The sequence below is a fragment of the Amphibalanus amphitrite genome, unplaced genomic scaffold (assembly GCF_019059575.1).
Source record: "Amphibalanus amphitrite isolate SeventyFive unplaced genomic scaffold, NRLGWU_Aamphi_draft 000025F_arrow, whole genome shotgun sequence".
Classification (NCBI taxonomy): domain Eukaryota; kingdom Metazoa; phylum Arthropoda; class Thecostraca; order Balanomorpha; family Balanidae; genus Amphibalanus; species Amphibalanus amphitrite.
In genome coordinates this window covers 872,709-891,140 of record NW_024881521.1, presented here as the reverse complement: position 1 = coordinate 891,140, position 18,432 = coordinate 872,709, and the positions used below count along the sequence as shown (strand labels likewise).

General features: G+C 51.6%; 1 long non-coding RNA gene across 1 annotated transcript in view; it reads left to right on the top strand.

Annotated features, from left to right (window-relative positions):
- The window catches only part of LOC122393995, a 36,970-nt gene extending 19,666 nt beyond the window's left edge, over positions 1-17,304 (top strand). The window contains exons 2-3 of the long non-coding RNA XR_006258783.1: positions 9,109-9,647; positions 16,938-17,304. This is a non-coding gene — a long non-coding RNA (uncharacterized LOC122393995). The remainder of the gene's footprint in view (positions 1-9,108; positions 9,648-16,937) is intronic.
- Positions 17,305-18,432: the final 1,128 nt, after the last annotated feature.

The following is an 18,432-nucleotide window of genomic DNA, read 5'->3' as shown; positions in this document are numbered from 1 at the left end:
TCAGACGATCCAATATGTCTGTTTTAGGGTTTCAGTAGCCGGTGCGCTCATTCAGGCGGGTGTTGCGAACTGCGCGGCCCAGTGTTTTGGGCGGTGTGATCGCTCGTGCGCACGTGCAGGCCCACTGCCGATGCCCAGCACGCCATATGGAAGTAATTACCTCCTGCTCCCGCCCTGCCTCTGCTCTGCCGGCCGGGTTCAGCCCGCTCCGTTAGACGGGCCGCTAACTGAGCAGCATTTGCATCGCTCCGGGCGCCCCGACTGCCCCTGGAAACGGACGGTGCCTAAACAGGCCATGTATGTGATGAATATAAACACTACCTGGCCGTTTTCAAACACTGTTTATGTTCGAAAATTCACTCATATTTTAAACGGATTTAACAATTTAATCAGCCTTCAATACGATCGGTGTGTCATTACGTTATTTGTGAAACACTCTGCTCATCTGCCTTGCATTGGTCAATTACAGTGACAATGCAAACGGTAAAATTAATTATTGGAATGCAGATGTGATTGATACTTATAAAACAAACAGCTATTTGTGGTGCAATGGCATTGACTCTTCATTGGCTTACCGTTGTGCAACATTCCACTGTACTGCATTTGGGGACTGACCTGATGGTTTTACCAGCTACTGGTATATAGGTGACCACTTCTTGGACATGATTCTGAATAAGCATCGTTTACGTAGCGTATAGCCGCTGGAATACCAGCAAGTGCTAATTAAACCGTCGTCTCTGCCCTCGTTATCGTGCTTGATGCACCATCCCGGCCGCAATGTGCGCTCTCAGTTCCCACGCTTTCAACGTTATATCACGAAACGTCTTCTGCTTAATCCATCTTCTTGTATTTAGTCTGCTGCAGAAACGGGTCAGCCCCGCTACACAGAACGCTGCACGAGCGCGTGTTTTTGGAGAAAGCGTGCGAGTAATTCCTCCACATGGTTGTCGTAGCTATGTGGTAGCGCTGATTCATTATTATTATTTTTTTATATTGTACGTAAAGGTACACGTCGTCTTTTGAAACTGTATTGTTCCAATCGCACTTAAAGCAAATGTCATTGTTTCTGTTTTTAATAGCGCAATAACTAATGAACGTGTCTTTTGCCGAGTCTCCTAAGTAATTGGCCAGGATTGGTCAGGTTGACCAATTCTTTTTCCCACCGGGAGGAACCCCATCCGTTCATTGAAATTTTAAGTTAGGGGCCCTCATCTCACGGGAGGGTTGTTCCGGAAGTGGGCTGGAAAGGTCGACCGAAGCCCACGCCCGACCCAAACCCACGCCGGATCAAAAACCCACGCCGGACCCAAACCCACACTGTCTGCAGGCGGTGCAGCAGGTGGGCGGCAGTTTTCCTAAAATACTTCTGCGCCTGGCGGATACCATCCTTCCCGAAATAAACAGCGCAAGATGGCTTATCTCCCGAGAGACTGGATATGCACCGGACGAGCTGATATCGTGAGATGTTTATTTTTATCATGATCTTGAGTCGTAGTACGGTTTCTGCGTCTGCATGCAGTTCACAGAAATAGAGACACTTTGGAAGTGCGAAGGCCGCTGCAGATGTACCATGAATGACCCGTAATCAATGCGTACATGTCAACATGTGCAAGACGTAAACATTTACCGTAATGGATTGACGTAATCCTGGTTAAAAACAAACACACTCGCCTTACTTTTTTAAACTGCATCTTGAAAGAATTCCATGCACATCCGGTTCCTGTTTCGTCTCCACAGCTGAGGAAGACCAAGTCTGTATAAAAGGAAACCCATATCCCAGGCTGTGAGCTTCGGTCATTGGTTCTCTGTGAATGCCGATCGCTATTCTGAATACCTAATACCGGCCTCCGTGGCCGGCTCATTCTTGAAAGCTTTCAGCTACAAATCTGGCCGGCTCCAATCTGACACCTGCTGCCGCCGGGGCGACGGTGAGATCGATCAGAGGTTCACGGCACGGCGCCGTTCTCGGGCCAATCTGTCGGCGGGCGTATTCATGGGGGTCGAGACTCGAGACTGGTGGGGTACGTCGACATCGACTGGAAGGAAACGTCGGCACCGACTGGTGAGAAACGTCGTTTTCGACTGGTGGAGAAATGCGTTACAAAGTACGGACTGGCGAGGAATATTGTCACTAACTGAGAGAAGCTGCATGGTCACTGAAGTGATCATGAAGTCTGATTGGAATCGACTGCTACTGAGTTGCATTGAACGCCTGGGAAGACTGGCGACTGTCAGACTGTGATTTCACCTGTCAGCACGTGTGTGCCCTGTTAGACTGACAAGAGACGGCGTTTTAACTGACGTAACGGTGCTTCGCTTCGGACATTTAGCAGCACTGATGTAATTTTATATCCAACGGCTTGTATTGAACTGTATAGTGTATGCGCCTGACAAGCGTATATTAGTTTTGTTGACCTGCTGAGCAAAAATATGCAACTTAGCTGGCAAAAATCGGCGATTTAATGTAGTTTAGTTCGGTTCCTGTGTAATTTTCCTGTAAATCAGTAAACGCTTGCCTTCTTTACCTGTACGCTTTATTGAATGCGTCGTATTCATGCACAGCAAAATAAAGTTTGTATTGTTCCATGATTGATAGTCCATATTTATCTCGCTATTTTTCTTGTTGGAAATGTTTGCATCGTAATTGACACGTTTCACGTTTGTCTTTGTCTACCTCGAGCGAGCAAGGCTTTTATGAGGAAATTTTTGTGAAATTAGAACATACTTTGCAGTAAACTGGCGTTTTTCGTTGCCTTTGCAATATCGTATTTATTCGCTTAATTTCATTTACGGTAATGGAGGGTGCTAATTTAATTTGTGCATAGTTAAAGTCGTGTTTTGCTCAACCTCATCGTTTTCTGCATGCACTTTACAGATATGGATTATGGTACAATGTTTATAGTGCAGCTATTCTTACACTGTAGTAACGGTTCAATAAGCTTATTTGTTTACCGAAAGTTCAGTATGAAGACGATGAGCTGGTGTAGCCGCGTAGCCGTCATGTTTTCTAACGAGTCATTTCCTCAGTCGCACCGAGCAGCCTGTTTATTATTGATACCGGGTGACCTGATTAATCACAACCCCCCTCCCCCTCCTCCAGGGCGCTCGAACTCAGTTTGGGGTGAAAACACCCACGCGCGGGCCAAACAAGTGCATCGACAAAGCTGTCCGATCGGTCCCGACATCAAAATAGGAGGCGGCAGGGAAAGGAATGGGTCGCGAAGGCGAGGACTAAACAACTCGGGCTGCTGCCTGCCTTAGTTAGCGCCACGAACAATGGGTGACGCATACATTATCACATTTTAACAAAGCACCGCCTATCCTCCAGCTCGAGTCCTTTTGAACAAAAGCGAAGCGGTGGACTTTGCTCGAGCTCTCAGCTCCGAGCATAGCTGTGGAAGAGCTCTCCTCCTCACGTTCTTCCCTTGCAGAGAAGAGAATCACCGGGCGCGCCAAGCCAACTTGCGCTACCGCCGACCCACATACACAAGACTGGCTGGGGACGGGCTGGGTCGGCTGACCGGGCTGGGGACGGGCTGGGTCGGCTGACCGGGCTGGGGACGGGCCTGACTCAAGGGTTACGAGGATGGTGCCGTGGGCGTCAATGGCCCACTGAGCCGGCACATTCGCGCTGGTCAAATTGATGTCACCTACGGAGAGATGTCCGCCGCCGCGGGGGGTACCGTATATGTACCGACGGGCAGAGATTAAGAAATAACGGCGCCGTTAGAGGGGACAAGCCGGCGGCCGTGAATTATTCATGGGGTCTGGATTGTGCGGTCACCGAGATCAGAGCCGGTCAGATGGTGCAGTATCTATTGCGAGCGGGCTGCAATGTCAACATAATCCAGAGATTTTTAACCGCACTAAAGCTGGACGTACACTCATCAAGGAATACTCGATGGTTGTCTGTTCGATGTCTGTTTTACTCTTTATGTGACTCACATTCGCGTTTGAATTGACTCTGTTTGCTTTGTGGACCCAGCTGTTTACACTGCGTAGATGTCAGATCATATTCAGATTATTTGAAGAGCATACACAACTGATATGCTTTGTTTATTATTACGCCTGACGTGATAGGTCTGACCTCAGACTCGGAATCTTAGGAGAATGCCTTGTCTCAACACGCTGGGATTTTCTGATGAATCGGAGTGCAGCTTTGGCAGGCCCACGCACCACCGAGGTGGAGCATTGATCGCAGACATTTATCATGTCCCGCGGCGCTTCGAGAGACTCGTTTGCCTCCAAAGTTGTGCGCCAGGCTGCTCGAGGATATTTTAATCGTTCGAGAGCAGTCCAAAGGGCGGCGGCCGCCGCCGGCTCCTCTGTCGCAGATTGCCTACAGAGACACAAACCAAGCTGCGCAGAGATCGATGGAGCAGGCTCACGTTTCAAAGGTGCTCCGCTGACACTTCAATTTCAGCGTCCTCGGCGGGACATTTCAATTTCCCCTCGGTCCGGCCCATTCGGTCCTTTATTGACGGTCAACAGATTTGAAATGCCGTCCGACGTGCACCACAATATTGGGCCGGACAGACGAGGAAAAAGCACAGCCGGATTCGGCACGACGCCCGGCTGGCATAGACGCCGAATGCTCGTCGAATAGATGCCGAATGCGGGCCGAATAGACTCGGGATTGGACGCCGGCTATCTGGCAGTTCCGACCGGTCGACTTCTTTTTCATCCGGGAACTTTTTTCGTCCGAACTCGTGCCGACGCCAGTTTCGTGAAGCCGGAATTTGGGTTTAACTGTTTTCAGAAGAAAATCGATGAGAGAAAGTTAGCAAGCTTTAATGTAAACAGCAAATCCTGCTGAATTGATTTGCTGACTTTCGGGAGTCGTGCGGCTGAAAGATGTAGTAGTTTTGGGCAGTTTGAAAGGCCACCAGTCGGCCGTTTGCGGTGCCGGTCGCCGCGGTGGAGTTGGCCCGGATCCCGGCGGTCTCCCGGGCTGGGAGGGGGCGCTGCAATCCGGGACCAGAGTTAGGAGCGAGAGTATGGGAGGCCAGACTGAACTGGGAGACGGCACTGAAATCCGGGACCAGTGCAGAGGGAGGGGGAGGGGCGGACCGAAGTGATTCTGGTAGGACACTTTATAGTCCGGGACCATGTGGGCCGGATCGGACCGGCGCGGTGCTAGATGGGCACTGGACCAGCGCTCAAAGGATCGCGGACTGCACTGGACTGACGCTGTGAGACCATGGTCACAGCCTGGACCAAAGTAGGAGGGTATGCCGTCCTGAAACGACGCCAATTTGCCAGCACAGACTCGGCCCACTATCTGCAGGGTTGGCCTAGGAGGCTCATCCCGCTGCCAGTACCATAAAGTGGCAACAAATGGTCCTGGTCCTCAAATGAACCGAGAATAAAGGAAGCCCAGTGTCCCGCAACAATGTGCACTGCATTGTAGCTGCTGTGAGGTGTGCATTTTATATGGGATTTATTACTGATTTATTACTTGCTTTTGCGTTGTCTTGAACAGCCGTCCGCAATATATTTTATCATGACTTGCAGGCATCCAGAACTGGCTGTGAGCCATCAGTAGGGGGAGATTCACTAAGTGCGACGAAATTTTCGATACCAAGGAAATGAAACTAGTTGTTTTTCTGAATTTGCATTCCTCTGTCGTCAGTGAACATTTGCCTTTATGCAAATGCACATTAAAAATAAAGTGCTGAAACGCACATATTCTTTTCGTCTTTTAGTTGCCTTACCATTTATGCGTATAGTAAAACAGACATTTTAGAAGAATTTCTTCTTTTTTTTTTGGCTCAGTGATTCAAGATTGAAAAGCTGCCTATTGCTGTTCCGTATGGGACCCAAGAGATGCCATTAAAATTGCATACCAAGTCTTTCCATCCAAGCTTGCAATATTCAGCGCTTTTAACGGCATCAAAGGAGAAATGGAGACCATTAGCTTCCGCGTGTCCCAAACAGAGGGTGAATTTCGTCTCCCACTCTGAATGCCCCGTACCTATACCTGGCTGGGTGCTCCACAATAGAGCCGATGCCTCCTGGTCCCGCCCATTAATGGGATAACAGTGTACTGCTCGCTGCTCCGAGCTCTGCAGAGTGATGCAGCCGGATCCCTCCAACTCAACACGAAACGGCAAAGCCTCGAATCGATGCCGGTCCGGCTCGCTTTGTCGTGAGGGGTCTTAGCCTGGTCGGTGGAGGCTATCTCCTTCTGAGGACTTCTCTCTGCCGACATCGCTGCTTCTGGTGTCGCCAGTGGCTGGTCGTGGCTGAAAAAGTAACTGAGCTTCAGGAGTCATCGACAGGTTTGGTGCTAGACATCGCTTTGGTGAGTTTCGAGACACCAGTAGGTGCTCCGAGCCATCACTGATGAATGCTCAGAAACACGCTGGACGGACACTGATGCATCACTGTCTCCGAGACATTGCTCAGACATCGTCTGTCGTAGAGGAGACAACCGTAGTCGTACATCACCTCTCCCCCTCATTCTCAGTCCCCCGCCGTCGGCTCCTGCCCGGCTGGCGATGACTGGACAAAGCCGTCTCCCCCGGCGGCGGCGGCGTCAGTAGCGGCATCAGATGGCGGCGGCGGCGGGTCTGGCGGCGGCCGCTGACGGCTCTGGCGGCGGCCTCATCCGTCACGGGGGCACCGGGCGAGATCCAGCCGCCCCCGCCCCCGCCCCCGCCGCCGCTCGAGTGCCGGCCGGCCGCCCGGGAGCTCATGTGTGCGCGCCGGTGCGATATCAGTGATGCATGGGGCGCCACCGAGTCATCAGACCGACTCTGATGTTTCTGCGGCCCGGCAGCAGATTTGTCATCGGGTCTCTGTGCCGTCGGATGGGAGGGCGGCTTTCTGTGGATGTTGCCTGATGATGTAGCGCGGAATAACTACATAGGCACGCTTCGTCACTGACTTGTCAGCAATGTGCTTGTAGATCCGTTGAGGCGCATCAATAAGGCGACAGGCTGAGTCGAGCAGGGAGGACTGGATCTTGACTCAAAATGCTGATACATGCATGTGCTAGCTAGCTAATTCTTTTCGATTAGGTTGTTGTACAGTTTTTTTTATTATTAAGTTTTGATATTGAAAACTCGTGAAATTCATTAAGATTAAGCGAACGACAATATATGATGTCTATCACACATCGTCGTTCTAATATATTAGCAAGGTGTGAGAAGTGCATTTAAGACTCCATTTTTTTTTCACTGTGCAATAATGCCACGGTGGTGGACTGTCTTCGGTTTGAAGCGGTTCGATTACCGTTTCTGCTCGACCTGAATACTTCCGGCTGTCCGAACGGCTGCGTTGACGGACTGCCCTGGAGCCGGCGGCCGGTCCTCTGTGGCCCATGAACTCTCCCCGCCCCGCCCCGTCCATGAAGAGCCACCCCCCCCCCCCCCGGCGAGGCGGCGTCCCTCAGCGGTCACGGTCAGACAGATGGATCGGTCCCGGCGGTCAGCGAACGGTCATCGTGGTCCGGCCGGTCATCCGCACTTATTTATGGTCCAACTGGTTTGATTTTAAAGTTTCGTCGTGGACGGCTAAGACGGCTGAGCCGGATTAAAGCGGTTTTGCGATCCAATAATGTGAAGCAGACTGTCTGTTTCTGAAGTGAACTGCCGTGGGACTGCCTGCCCCGTCCGGAGAGGCGGTCCTCTCCGGGGTGCCAATCCCTGATGGATGGGTCATATCATGCTGGCACTTAATGGGCACTATCTCGTTCGCCGGTCCGTAAGTTAGCATCGCTACAGTTTCTGGTAAGATGTACTGTATTGCTCGGCGGTTAAGACTCCGTCATGGCCAGAAGACAACTTTGTCATCCAATAATGTGGCACGGGCCCTCTGTTTCTGAAGTGAACGGCCGGCCGTAATGCAGCGGATGGCCCTGCAATAGTGGCCTGGCACGGCGGGACACAAACGGCAATATAGCGGGCGGCCGAGATCCTGTGCCGGGTCGGTTCACCGAGAGTCGCGCTGCAGGACCCACGAGCCGACCGCGAGCGGCCACGAGCCGACCGCGACCGCCGGCACCGCGCCGGCCGCTCGGCGAGCTTTGTTACGGGCGAGCTGGCCGAACAAAGCTCCAGGATGCCGGCCGGCCCGGCGGCGCCGTGCCAATGAGAAAATGCTATTAGTGGTCGTATCATTGGACCAAGGGCGCGTCCAGTGTTTTGCCCCTCGGCTCTGACCCGCCCAATATTCTCCTTGCAGAATACTGATTGTTCCAACGCGCCGCGCGAGCAAAAACGTTATCAGTGCGGCCCGCCGTGGCCTCTCCCCTTCCCCTCATCACTCTTCCCGCTCTAACTAGTTGACTCACTCAGTCCGTCTGCTCCTCTCTCTCCCCCTCTCCCCTCTCTCTCTCTCTCTCTCTCTCTCTCTCTCTCTCTCTCCACCTCTTGCTCTTCGGCCTCTCCTCTCTCGCTCTTTCTTCTCAGTGTATATGAAGACCATTTTCATTCTTTTCATCTACTTCCCAGTTTCTTTGTCTTCCTTGTCCGTGATCTCTTTTCTTCTGCTATCTCCTCTTCCTCTCTCCTCGTTGCATCCATCTTCTCTTGGCATCTTCTCTGTTCTTCTTCATCCACCTTTCTCCGATCGCCTGTCCTCCTGCCGTCGCCTCTCCATCATATCGCCCTCTGTTCTCCGCCCTCTTTCCCTCTGTTCTCTGCCTCCCGTCCCTCTGTCTCAGCTGCGCCACTGGCCGTATCATGGGGGAAGGCGCTATATCTGTCACATTTACAGCACACCCCTCTGTACAGCCGCCTCTCGCTGATCACTGGTGGTAGGCTGCAGCAGATCAACGCTTAGCCTTTTTTTCCCTGGGTGATATCGGTCGAGTGCTGTAGGAGCATGTCTTTTTTGTTTTATCTCCTCCAAGTTTTATATCTTTTTTTGCATATTGTTAACGAGGCATGTATCGTTGCAAGATGGTGTAAAAGTATGCAAAATTCTTACAATATTGCAAATGTTCGGCATAGTTTCATCCTTCAATGCTTGTCATTTCATCCCCGTAAATACCCGTCGTATCACATGGTTGGGGGAAAACTTATGTCGCCTTTAAGCATGTCAAAAATGTAATTAATCTTTTGTCATAAAACGCAAATACTAACGCTCGTTTCTTCTTTCCAGGTATCCGTGAATAGCTGATATCTGCTTTTCACAAACACCAACCGAAGACGCAGAGCCACTCTTTGCCCTTCGCCGTGGTCAGCTGGTGAGGACAGGGCATCTGTCGTCCGCGTAGGTCGCCCGGTCACCACTTAAAAATCCACCGAGCCGTCACTCTGTCGGACATTCACCAGCGGAGCGGGTGACGAGTTCTGCAGCCGCCGACGTTGCCGAGCACTCCTGAGGTGACCGTCTGAAGAACCCAGTGGCTTGGACACCCGGAGAGACTGCGTGTAGTCGACCGTGAAACTGAGGATTGAAAGTGACGGGCGCTGGCCGCGTTGATAAGTGGATCGTGCCAGTGTTTGAGACCGAGAAAAGTGGTGAGTGGTGTTGAAATTTAGTGTAGTGGACAGTATCCGTGCGGTGAGTGTAAGACGTTTAACGTTGGACAGAGATTGGAAGTGAATTGGATGAACGCTGCTCTTGCCATGGTGGCCTGACCTACTACGAAGAGTGCAGGGTACTATTGCTGAGAAAGTGCTGGGATTTTCAGAAAGGTAAGCCTTTGTTTTCAGTGCTTAACCCCTGCCTAATACCTTAATCTCTTTAGTCAACTAAGCTAAGCCGGCAGTCAAATAAAACCGTGTTGTGCTATGCTACAGAAGCACCTCGTGCCGTCAGCCAAAGTCAGTGTTCATGGAGACCGGCACTGCCAGGCGGCGACGCAGGGGAGGGGGGAGGGGGCTGCAGCGGCACTGCTGTCAGGAGCCGCTCGACCGGCCCCGGTGGGCTTCTCAATCTTCCATAGTTTGGCTTCGGTGAAGCGGAAGAAGATAGTCGGGCGGCGTTGACAGCTTAGTATCAGCCCTCCGATGACCGCGAAATGGACGGCGACTTTGTCCCGGTGGCGTTGTCGGAGCGGGGCGATACGGAGTCGATCGGCGGGGTGGCCGTTGGGGGTGGGGCAGCCCCCGGGAAGGTGGGACGGGGAGGGAGGAGGCTGGGAGGAGCGGGGTGTCTCCGGGGTGGGGAGGGGGCGTTCGTCGCTGTCGATGAGCGTCGCTCGGTGCGCGGACGGCCGTCTCGCCGCGTGCTGCGTGAGCTCGGTCCAGTAATTAGTGCGATCGCAGGCCGTCAGCAGAATAACCCGGCGTTGAACGGGATACTGCCGAGCCGAGCGCGGCCAACACTGCTGTGGCACTCGCTCAAAACGCTGACGCAGCTGATGCTGGCCGAACCCTCCCCTAATAGGACGGAGAAGAATGGTGTTTTGGCGCATCGACAAAGCCGGCACGATTAAACTATTAGTGGGAATTTGGCTTGATGAAGCTGCGGGAAAGGCTTCGTTTGACTCTTCGTTGATACCAGAAATGCACGATCTTTCAAAAGGTAAAAAGTAAAACGCTGTGAGAAACAGCTATGTTCACTGAAGAATAATCGTAATAACTAATGTTAGTAAAGATCTACTATCATTGTCAAATGGAAGGTGCGAGCTGCGAATTCATCAAGGGGTAGTTGTGACCATGTAAAGCTCTGTTGCCCCGCGGTTTTATCACCTGTAGATTGGTTTCACCCATGCGACGACAGATTCATCGGCTCACTGAGCTGGAGCTGTGCCGTCGACACGGTTCTGTCATCTGTCGGTGAGACTGATAGGCTTCACAGATGATCAGACAGCGCTGCGAGTTATAGGAAATCAGCATCAAGACTGGTCGCCCTGGTAGGTAGCTGGGGTCGTGCTCGGTCCACTGAGATCAGGAGTTACATAACGGTCTTACACATATATGTATAAGGTGGACAGTGGTCACGGTATGGATCCCTAGGAGACACCGATGTGGACCTTGGTTGGTAGGGCAATGGCCTTCAAAGAAATAACATGAATGCAATAACAAGTCTTACTGAAGTAATCCAATGAGTCAGCCCTCCATCCAATACCACAGGCTATAGTTTCTGGTGACGTTCCTGCTGGCCGGACGCGGTCAATACCCGATGCATCATCTTTTTCCTGCCGGCCCGCCACCGTGTCGGTCCGTTTTCGTCGCTGGTGACTGATGTGGCCTGGGGCGATATTGTTTGGACCTCCGCCGCCTGTCTGGGCCCGCAGTCACGGCCGCCACCGCCCACCGCCCCGCCGTCTACCGCCCGACCTCCGCCACCGCCCACGGTCCACCGCCCACCGCCCGCCCGCTCCAGTGCCCACCGGCCCGCCGCCCTCCCGGCCGCGGGCGGTGGATAATTGATGAACGCGAACTGCCGTTATGTCGGCCCATCACATGCATAGAGATTGTGTGGCGTCTGAATTGTTAATGGCGGCCTAATTGGTGGGCATTGATGGACGTCGCTGGATGCGATAGATTGCGGTAGGTGTTTTCTTTGGGACTGAGTAAATGGCGTGGTTTGTAAATAAGTGACAATGGCCAATTATGTGGCATCAGAACCTACAGCATGCCTCTGCTGATTTAACCCTCTCCCGGTGAGGAGGGGGGTTGATGCAACTCCCCCTAAGTTTTTTTTTTTGCAAATAACGTAAAAAAAAACGGCGGCGCGCAGCGCCGCCAAGTTTGGCATGGCCTCTGGGGCAGCCTCTTACAAACCCGTGATAAACATTTGACCATTTTTTTTTGTACTACATTCATGGAAAACTCTAAGTGTTGCATGAATATCTAAGATTTATTCCTTTAGCCTGTCATATATATTCAGCTCCTTCATCACATCAATAACACTGTTTTAGTTTATATCAATGAGGAGTGCGACTCGTTGTCTGAAGAAAGTTCCTCTGATGAAAAGATCGCATTACCGGATTTATACCGGCGACAGAAGAGTTTTCTGAGTCACTCGCTTGGAAAAGGCTGAGAAGCCCATAACTCAAATCCCATTAGTGTGTAATAAAACACCGGACGGGCGGAGAATGACGCTCGGAGCGGTCGGAGGGAGGGGAGGCAGAGTAGGGGTGAGCCAGTGAGCCACCCTTGACGGCCTGTCGGGTCCGCCGTCCGCGCGTCGTCCGCGCGCTGTGGCCTCTCTCTCTCTCTCTCTCTCTCTCTCTCTCTCTCTCTCTCTCTCTCTCTCTCTCTCTCTCTCTCTCCCTCTCTCTCTCTCTCCCTCTCCCTCCCTCTCTCTCTCTCTCCCTCTCCCTCCCTCCCTCTCTCTCTCTCTCTCTCTCTCTCTTTCCCCTCTCTCCGTGACTTTTTTCGGGCCGTGTGGGTCGGTCAGCCGTCAGTCGGACTGGCATTGCCATTAGGGCTGAGCTGGCGCCGACTGCGACGACCGTGACCGAGATAGGCGACTGATGCTGACTGATCTCTGCTCGACGACAGAGCTAACCGATCGCAGTAGGGTATAGCGGTGTAGGTGTTGGTGTAGCTGGGTACGGATTGGTGTGGGTAGGTATGGATTGGTCGATCGAATGCTGTCGCGATGAAGATTGACAGTGACGGAACAGCTACAGCACAGCCTACGCGAACAACTTGAGGAACCGAAATAACTAGTTCACGGTATGTTGCAGATGCAGTTACATAAATTTGTAGAGCTTTACCTACTGTCAATAACATTAGTGCCCGGTTAGATTTTATAAGTCTCGTTCAGTATGTGTGTGGCACTGTTGGTGGGAAATTGGGCTCTGAACGAACATGGTTCAGTAGCGAGCGCTGATTGCAGCAATAGTTGTATCCCCTTCAGATAGATGGCAGCACAGTACAACGCCTGAATGTAGTCTGTACCGCAAGACACGTAGTCCGGACGCACCGGAACGTGTGGACGCAACCGGTTCAATGTAAGGCAATATCGCTCATAGGGCATGTAAAATATGCAGTTAAATGTAATTTTAATTTAGAACACTGCTTCCAAATCGAATAATGTATCTAATGTCACCTCAACGACCAGAATCAAAACATTTGCTAGTGTATAGGTAGGCACCTATCCGTGCTTCTATCCTCAGGATACTGAAATCCTTCTCCTCCACGCCGCTACCCCCCTCCGGGCTGGACAGGCAACTTTATCTCATGCGGGCTGCTCCCTTGGAGCGGCACCGCTGCTCCTGAGGGAGCGCACCCCGTAGCCGGGTGCAGTGAGTGCCTTGGGGCTGGGTGGCCTGTCCTCTGGACGGGCTCAGCCCCGGCTACTCACTAGGGTGCCTGCCCAGACCAATGTCTCCCCCTAATTCCTATCTTCCTTCCGGCTCTGCAATGGTCTTGTCGACCGAAAGGGCCTAACCCAACAAAACAAAACAAACAAACAAAATATAGGTAGGCGATTTACCAGGAACAAACGAGAACGATGCGTATTTTTTTCAACATACGTACGAGTATGTTCAGCTAACCTTATGGAGCGTTTGTTATACCCTGTTCATCATTTCTGTCAGTTTGTGTCAAACAACGAAAGTGTCGGTTTGTGCTACTTTCGTTATTTGAGCAGTGCGCAAACACAGCCGTCAACCTGACAACTTATTCCAGCGCAAGTTGATTTTAACGACGAGGTTTGAGCGAGGCTGCTAGCTTTCTATTATATACTGGCCTGCTGTGAGTGCTGAATGTTCACAGTCTGCTGAGATGATCAGGAAACCATTTCCGGAAGGGTACCTGGGAAGGAATGTGATAATGGATTGCTTTCGCCCTACGACAGAGTTTTTTATTGGCTTGCTATAAAGGACTTGCTGCTGTTGTGCATTAATGTAATTGTGCAACATTATTAGTTGATGTGACCATCTTCTACATTTGTTTTGTTAAGTCGTCGCATCCAACTTGTGGCTCATACAAAATCTTTGTATCTGCGAGAATCGTCGAAGCCGTGAACGATCGGGCATCTCCCCTCTCCTTCTCTCTTCGTGCGACATCAGATTTCTCTGCGTCCTCCGTTCTCTCTGTTCCGGTCTGGTGGATTCCGTAAGTGGCACGTCTGCTTGTATTGCCATGTAGCGACACTGGGAAATGTATAGCCGAGGGGACCGGGGACCAGACCGGGGTAGTGGACAGGGGGTAGAGGCGGCAGACAGCCGCGGCCCGGCCGGCCGGCCCTCCTGTCGACGGTCCCCTCTTCTGGCGACGACAGTTCATCGACGGACGATCTGCGCCCGCTCGCTCTCTGCCGGGGGCGCTCTCAGGACCCCATTTAATTACCATAACGCTCGCCGGCCTCCGCTGACGGAGAAACGATACGCAGCTGCCAAACAAACCGCGCGTTCGGATGGCACAATTACTCAGCCTGCTCGCTCGTACGCCGCTTCGCGCGGCGGCTCGATTTTGGCCGTCATTACCGCCGGCATTAAATGAATCGGAAGAAGGGAGCGCCGGCGTGACTTTGCGACCTCGACGGTCCCCCGTGGACTGAGTAGGGGTACTGATAGCAGAGCTGGGCGCGGATTGGCGGACAATCACTCAGGGGTTGACTCACATGTCGAGCTAATGCCATGGTTTCGCAATGTCACCACTTGATTTAATGAACTGATTCAGCGTTCCGCGTATTTTATTGTTAGAATCGACTAGTTAAATTATGCAGTGCAGTGACGCCCTTGCTTTGTTAGCGATCGTGGCGCTTAGGAAGCACTTGTGTGCCTATGCTGTCATCGCGATTTAGCGAAGCCATAAATGGTGTATATTATGTTTTATAATTAAGGTTGTCAAGGATAAATATTACGGGAACCAGTTCAATACCAACCAAAGAAACAAGAGTACAAGTGTTGCCAAATCTTGAGCAAGGCCAGGAATGAATGATAGCCGATGCTTGCAACCCGTCTTTGGCATCTACACAACACTGCAGCAGACTGGCGGATCTTCTATTAAAAGTTTTTTTTTTTCAGATAGGCCCGTTTAATCAGTGACTTTTTATTTCTGGTGTTGTCTTTACATCCAAGTCTAACCCACATTTTTTTCACGCAGCATTCAGATAGCTGCAGCAATGCTTCGATGCCCCAGCAATTTCTGTCTTCAGATGGAAAACATTTCAATCAAACTGGTTTCCAATATTTCTTACAGCCTGAGTCTCTGGCGCGCTCCAAAAATTCGTAGTTCCTCAAAGCCAACCATTGGCTTCGTTTAAATTCCCAACTCGGTGGTCTGTACAATATGTGCGTGATTAAACTCTGTGCGGCGCCGCTACTGGGACAGCTAACTTGGGACGACAGCCGCGGAGACGAGACGCAGTCCCGAGTGATGAAGAAATCAACCTCCAGCCCCTCCGGTCCACCGCAAACCATGTAGAGTGCAGATCAAGCTGTTAGTTCGTCCTCACTTTTGTTATGTTTCGTCGATATTCACACAAAAGCGACTGATTTCATAAGGGTATTGTCTTTATAAATATGACCAGAATACTCACAAGATAACAGTCATCAACACATAGAAACAATCACATAACGTAGCTTATAACATATATCACATATAACGCCATTCGTGTCCCATAGAACATTTTATCACAACGGTTGTATTTCGGCGCGTGGCTCATCTTGTGCAGTCTTTTGAAGACCACGTGTTTAACCCGTCTCATCTTTTCCGACGAACAATGAACATAAACGCTGATGCTGCGACAAAGTTGGCGTCTGGTAGCGGCCGTTTGAGTTTCAGGCCGAGAGGAGAGCTCTCAGGCTGTCGTTGCCAGACAGGTGCTCGGCAAAGTTGTGACAATACCCTGCCAGTGGCACATCAGCGACCAACAGACACTCGACCGAGTGGATTACGGCGTGACAATCCGCCGACACAGTTCTTAGCTGCGGGCCCTACTTTTCTCTCAGCTGGTTGTTGTCTTACCAGACTTTTGCAGAGCATTGAAGGTTTGTTGTTAACGTTGTAGGTTGTTATATGCACTAATTTACTGGCATACAATTTGTTTCAATTGTTTCTGTCAATTATGACAAATCATTGCTAAGGGGATTTGAGTTTCCGTTTGAATCGATAATGGATGATTCCTGATTGCATCGCATTCCCTTCTGTTGATAATGTAGCTGGTCATTTATTTCGTGATTTTCCTCATAGCTACGTAATGATATCAGAACTTCTAAATGGCTGGTGTGTAATCATTTTACACATGCCAACACCCTGTCTCCGATTAGCCCCGTTATTGGCTGCGAATATCCTCTCTGTGCAGCACCGCCGGCCTGGCGAGCCATGGCGAGCAACCACCCGTGGCCGACCGCCGCCGGCCGCTGCGGCTTTTTAGCATCGGCAGTGCGCACTGGTTGCCATGGTAACGGCGCCAGTAATGCGCTGCCGACATCTGACGATAATCTGTGTGCCACGGGCCGCCGGCCATTGCTATTGACGCAGTGATTTCGCGGCCATCGCCAACTTTTTGCACCGTCGCGCCACTGGGCTGCCTCCCGGTGGTGTTTGTTTGGGCACGGTTTGATGGAGACGCTGTTTACGTTTTTGCTCGGTCGGTGATAGCGTGTCACGATTCGACGCTCAGTTGCGCGACATTGATCGCCTGCCACCCCTCCCCCTGCTGAACGACTACCGTTCTTTCTATGTTATACATTCCGGGGGTGGGTGTTTGTTTGGGATGCTGTTATAAACCGTTAACGACAGTGAATGGCGTTTGATCGTTTGCACCAAAGGCCACACTGAACAATGATTAAATGCCACGTGCATCCTGCAATAGTTATGTGCAATGTTTGTTTAACTGTGACTCGTTATTGTTTGATAGGTCAAGCTCTCATCGGCCTAGCGGGGGTGTTTCTGAATCATGTGGTGTTCGAAATATGTTTTTAGCTTCCAACTTCAATTGTGCAACTAGTTATGTCAAGGACCAATATAGGAACAACTATGCTCCAGTTTACTAACTGCCCAATGTTTGTGTCGCAGTTCTGACTCTTGCTTGTTCTTTAGTGAAAACTGTTCTAACCGTTGTCTTTCCCTCAGTTTCAGGGACATGCGCTGACAGCCGGTCGCCATGCAGCCTTCCGCTCTCTCCCTGTGGCTACTGCTGCTGTTCAGGCTGGTGGGGCCTGGACCTGCACACCGCATCAATGTCTTCTGGAACGCCACCAACCCAATGTGAGTACCACCAGCACTCAGACACATGTCTGGTTACCCGCGCTGAATCATGTATGAAACACCGGATAGATGATAAGATGAACGTCTACCGAATCAGAAGTGATTACCCCTGGGTCAGTTTAGAATTGTGATAGTATCTCCACAAGCCATTTCCGGTGTGCTATTTTTTGTTATTTACTTCTTGTTATTTATGCGTAGGTGGGTCAGCTGGATTTTCACTTCCTTCTTATACTCAGCCGGCGATGTTGCTTTGCAGCTTTCGTGCTCAGTGAGCTGCAATGTACGGAGTTCATTGTAAATGAGAAGGTTCCGCCAGGCGTGGTGCCAAGTCTCTAATATATCTTTGAGCAGCAGACAAACGACCACACTAACAGACTCACGACACCAATATGCGACTTCCGCCTTCAGTCGAATCACCCGACTGACAGCCGAGGCTCTGCCTCACTCTGCTCTGACGCTAGGCTGAGCTGAGAGGCCGCGGGGGCGGGCGAAGGCTGGGTATCAAACGAAGTGGTGAGCCATTCATATCACCTGTGGGACTTGGGGAGGCCGGTGGCGCGGCGTGGTAGTAACGATCTGTCAGATGACAGGGAGGCAAATTCTGGGTGGTGACGGGCTGCCCGAGGGATGCGACCTCTACTCTGGCGCACAAGCATACAGACAGAGGAACAGACGGACGGACTCCACGTGAAGTTTGCGTCCGTGGGATGGCTGCTAACCGACCGTCCGCCGACCTCTGCCGTCCAACTTCCGCACTTAGCCTCCGGCCTGTCGACGATCACTTCAAGTTTGAGCTGGCTCTTCTGTTTAACCGCTTCAAGTATTTAAGTTTGGGCTCTGCGGCGGCTGCGGCACGCCACTCACACGCAGTGGTCTGTTGGGCGCGGCCGACGGCCCTCCATTAGTGATGTGGTGGCGGCTGCATTATTTCACATTTCGGCACTGAGACTGACATGAAGCTGAACTAGGGAGAGATTGTGAATGAGGGTACGTGCAGATATAATGACGCCTCTCCACACCCGGCCATCAACGGATGGACATATCCGACTAATGCACTAATGTAGACGCCCAGACCGCGTCAGGTGCACCATAAATACTGCAGACCGTTTGCCACAGCCGGAGCTCTGTTTTGATGAAGTTGTCTGCTGTGTCTCTCTCGGCGTGTTTTGACCGGGTTGTCGTTTCGGGTCGCGGCGCGACTTGCTCCACTGGCAACAGGCGTGCTGCAGGCGGCGCACGATTTATGTCCAGGGAGGGCGCTATCGGGACGCGGCGCTAGTCAGCCCGCAGCCGACATATCCTGTTTATGCCCCAGCCGCGTGGGGCACGCAGACGAGTTATGAAGCTGTGAGGAGCGACC